Source organism: Silene latifolia, chromosome 1 (assembly GCF_048544455.1).
Source record: "Silene latifolia isolate original U9 population chromosome 1, ASM4854445v1, whole genome shotgun sequence".
NCBI lineage: Eukaryota > Viridiplantae > Streptophyta > Magnoliopsida > Caryophyllales > Caryophyllaceae > Silene > Silene latifolia.
This window is the reverse complement of record NC_133526.1, coordinates 158420548-158424775: the sequence shown is the minus strand read 5'-3', so window position 1 is coordinate 158424775 and position 4228 is coordinate 158420548. Positions and strand designations below refer to the sequence as shown.

Genomic DNA, 4228 nt, shown 5'->3' with positions numbered 1-4228 from the left:
TTTTATGAGGAAGCATTTGATCAACTAATAGTTGATCAAGAACGGCCACGGGATGGCCCACTTGGTTGGCTTCTAGCTACAAGAAGCAGCCTCAACAGTGCTCATCTTCTCAGTTGCACTCCTCTCAGCTCCGACATCCGCAGAACTCAACGGATCAACAGCTTCATCATCCTCCCAAGCAATGACCTCTTCTGGCTCATCAAAGTCCAAATCGGACTCCCTCACTTTGACCGGCTCATCGTCAAGCTCCTCATCAGTGCCATAGCTAAGGCATCCCAAACCACCTTTTGAGACGATTGGCTCCTGCACAGCTGGAGCAGCATGCGGCTCTTCCTTCCCCAAACCAGCTCCTGCAATATCCAAAATAGAAGAATCTTCCTCCAATTTGCTCCCAATCTGGGGCGGAGGTGTCACAACAGGAATAGGCATATCAGGAAGTATAAAATAAGATTTCTTCTCAGAAACCGTATTACAAGTTATTGGCCACATGGGGGCTTTCTTCTTAGCTGTTTGGGCAAAGACAATAGAATGCTTTCCCACTTTGAAAGTCAAAGTCCCCGAACCGACATCTATAACTGCACCAGCAGTGTGCAGAAATGGTCTACCCAATATAATAGGAATGTGAGCATCCTCGGGCATGTCTAGTACAACGAAGTCAACAGGGAAGAAAAACTTTCCTATTTGCACAGGAATGTCCTCTAAGACTCCTATTGGCTGGACCGCAGATCGGTCAGCCATCTGTACTGTCATATCGGTGACTGCAAACCTGGTCAATTTCAATTTCCTAGCTAGACTCAAAGGCATAACGCTAATGCTAGCTCTTAGGTCACATAATGCCTTCTCAACTGAGAAGGTACCAATATTACAAGGAACGGAAAAGCTACCTGGGTCAGCTAATTTATGTGGTGCAGTATGGGTTAAATAAGAGCATGACTCTTCAGTGAGTGCGACAGTATGCACAGTTTTAAGTGACTTCTTCTTAGACAACAGTTGTTTCATAAACTTCATGTAAGCAGGCACTTGATTGACTAACTCAAGAAAAGGAACTTGCACATTTAAGCTACGGATAACATTTTCAAATTTATTAAATGATACCTGTTCCTTCGTCGGCACCAATCTCTCCGGATAAGGGGCTGTAAGAAGTAACTTAGCCCTCTCCTCTAAATCTGGCATGCCGGCATCGGTGGACTTAGGCTGAAAGTCCACAACCTTCTCCTTGTTGTAGCTTGACCCTTCTTCAGACCGTCTCAAATGTGAACCATTAATCGACATAGGATCGTACTTCGTAACTGGGACTGACCCATCAGCATTTGGATCTTGCCTCACTATTTTCGGAGCAGTCTTACCCCGAAACAAGTGGTCCCTCAAGTTATCGGGCATCGGAGGACGAAAAGAATCATCATCAGCAGCACTGTCAGTCGATCGACCAGGTTGGTCAGTCGATCGACTGACTTCTACAGGAACAGTAGCTTCTGGTTGTCGCGGACCAGTCGATCGACTGGGTATGTTAGTCGATCGACTGACATACCTGCTGATCGTCGTTTTCTTGTTTTTGTTCGTCACAGCCTTCTCCTTGCTTGGTTCCGCCTCATCCTTTTCAGTGACGTCCTCAACCATAATGGGCCCATCAAGGGTAGACTCACTCCTCAAGGTGATTGCATTTAAGGTCTCCTTTTGATCAGTTTGAGTCGGTAAATGTCCCGAAGCTTGAGTTGTATTCTTGCTGGCCAATTGGGCAATTTGGCTTTCTAACATCTTCATCCCGGCCTCTCTAGCTTGGGATTCTTTCAGAAACAAATTCTTCAACTCATTGAAATCAGAACCTTGGGCTTGTTCTTTTTCTTGTGGGACATACTGAGAGGCTTTTGCATCTTGTTGTTGCTTATGAAGGGGCACATAATTCTGCTGCTGCTGCTGCTGTGGAGGTTGAGTCGGATTCAAGACATTTTGGCTGCTCCACCTCAGATTCGGATGGACATTCGGCTCATAGTATGTGTTTGTCTGCCTATAATGTTGAAAGGCAGCACAAGATTCAAAGGGACTAGGACAATTGTCTGAAACATGTCCCTCAGCTCCACATCTTTTACAGACGAAAGGACCGTCTGAAACAGCATTTACATGGTAAATCCCTCCTTTTGAAGCTCCTCCCAACTCGTACTTATCAAACCTCGCCGTGAGAGCTTCTAATGCAGCCACAGAAGGAGATTCAGCAGCTCTCCTTTGATTTCCCCTGGAATTCCCATACTCAGCTTTATGGGTGGCCAAGTCATCAATAATTTTCCACCCCTTAGTCTCTCCTATATTCTCCTAGAATCTGCCACTAGCTGCAGCATCCAGGAGAGCTCTCTGATCGTCGTACAGCCCATTATAGAACTGGTTACATAGACTCCACTTTGCGAACCCATGGTGCGGAATGGTTCGCACCAGCTTCTTGAAATGGACCCATGCTTCATGAAAGTTCTCATCAGGCCCCTGTTTAAAGCTCGTGATCTGAGCTCTAATGGCATTGGTCTTCAAGGCAGAGAAGTATTTCTTGTAGAACGCCAATGCCAATGAATTCCAGTCAGTTATCCCATTAGCAGCTCGGTCCAGGTCTCTATACCACTCCCTTGCAGCATCACGAAGAGAGAATATAAACATGGTCTCCTTCACCTGGTCTTGGGTCACACCGGTTGGTGGGGGTATGGAACAGCAATAATCAATAAATGTCTCCATGTGCTTAGCTGCATCTTCATTCGCAGCTCCCCCAAACTGGTTTCTCTCAACCAAGTTGATATAAGACGGCTTTGGCTCGAATTTTCTGTCTGTCCCTGGTAATGCAAATCCCTTGTAGAGATTCGCAGCTGTCGGCTCAGAGCGACTGGCAATAGTTGCTTCTTCAGCCATTTCTAGAAAGTCTGGAGAAGTAACGGTCTCAGCCGATGAATTAGAAACTGGAGATGAAGGTGGATCCTCCTCAAATAAAGCGTTCTCGTAGTAACTAGACAGAGTACTCAACTCTTCCTCTGTCGGCAATATCCTAGATGATCGTCTCAACTCACGCAAAGTCTTCTCAATCTCAGGATTGATCGGTAGTAGTTCACCACCCTGTGACCTGCGCATAAAAAGAAACTACAAAAAGAATATGAGAATAGTTTAAGGAACAAATGTCCCTTAAACTAAAAAACAGACTAAAATAAAACAACTAAAAATTAGAACAATTGCCTCCCCGGCAACGGCGCCAAAATTTGATACCTGTCGTGAGGTGTCAAAAATAAATTTATAATTCCAACTACAACTATAGCTAGCGGCAGTCGGGTCGAAACACAGAGAGGCAGATGTAATTTCTAGCTGTCTTAATTTCGGTCTTAAGGTAACAATGATGTGGGGTTTTGATTTGATTTGGTCTATAGCTAAAGGCAATAAAAGACAGTAAACTAAATAAACGGATAAAATCAAGAATTAAAAGGGTGCAAGGATGGTTGGTTCACTATAGTTTCGGCGGCAGCAAACTAGGTAAGTCTAAAACAATCACGTGAGACGGGAAAATAAGAGGTCCTCTCGGTCCACTCTCACAAGTAGCATCTTTCGATCTCGCCACAAGTCCCTAATATCACTAATACTGACTTTCGTCCTGAAAAGTGACTAAAAATCTAAACTTTACTTATCTTTCGATCTTAGCATAGTTTAGTCATTTTAATTGGTAGTCTAACAAATTTCCCTATCTTTCGATCTAATGGGTCAGTTATATACTAAGCATTCAGGTAGTCGCATGCATTCGATTCGTCAAAAATAACAATTAAAACAATTAAAACGAAATAAAAACTCACGAGGTCAGTCGATCGATCGGGTAGGGCGGTCGATCGACCAACACGCGATAGCAGGTCTACATAATTCTATGCCGCCTAACCTACAGATCCCCTACATCCTAGCACAATTAATTTAGCTACTCATACTAGGAATGATAACAACAATGAAATTAACGAAATTAACTACTGAATTCATGCTTAAATTAATGGAATAAAAGGTTAGCATAAAACGATAATTATGGCTTCGGGAAACTAAATAACAATTCTATACTATGAACAATAATAAAGTAATGAAACTGAAAATAAGCAGAGGAATACCGAATGAATTTGCAGAAGAAAGATCCGGAAACCGAATGTGAATGTAAATTGCATTGAATAGCAAACAATATTAAGAACCCTAATTTGATATTCTAAAACTTGAACTAAAAACCGAATGAAAA

At 43.1% G+C, this 4228-nt stretch overlaps 1 non-coding gene across 1 annotated transcript; it reads left to right on the top strand.

Annotated features, from left to right (window-relative positions):
- Positions 1-2398: 2398 nt before the first annotated feature.
- LOC141621954 (small nucleolar RNA R71) lies at positions 2399-2505 on the top strand. The gene has a single exon (XR_012532802.1). It is a non-coding gene; the product is annotated as a small nucleolar RNA R71 (small nucleolar RNA).
- The last annotated feature ends 1723 nt before the right edge of the window (positions 2506-4228 follow it).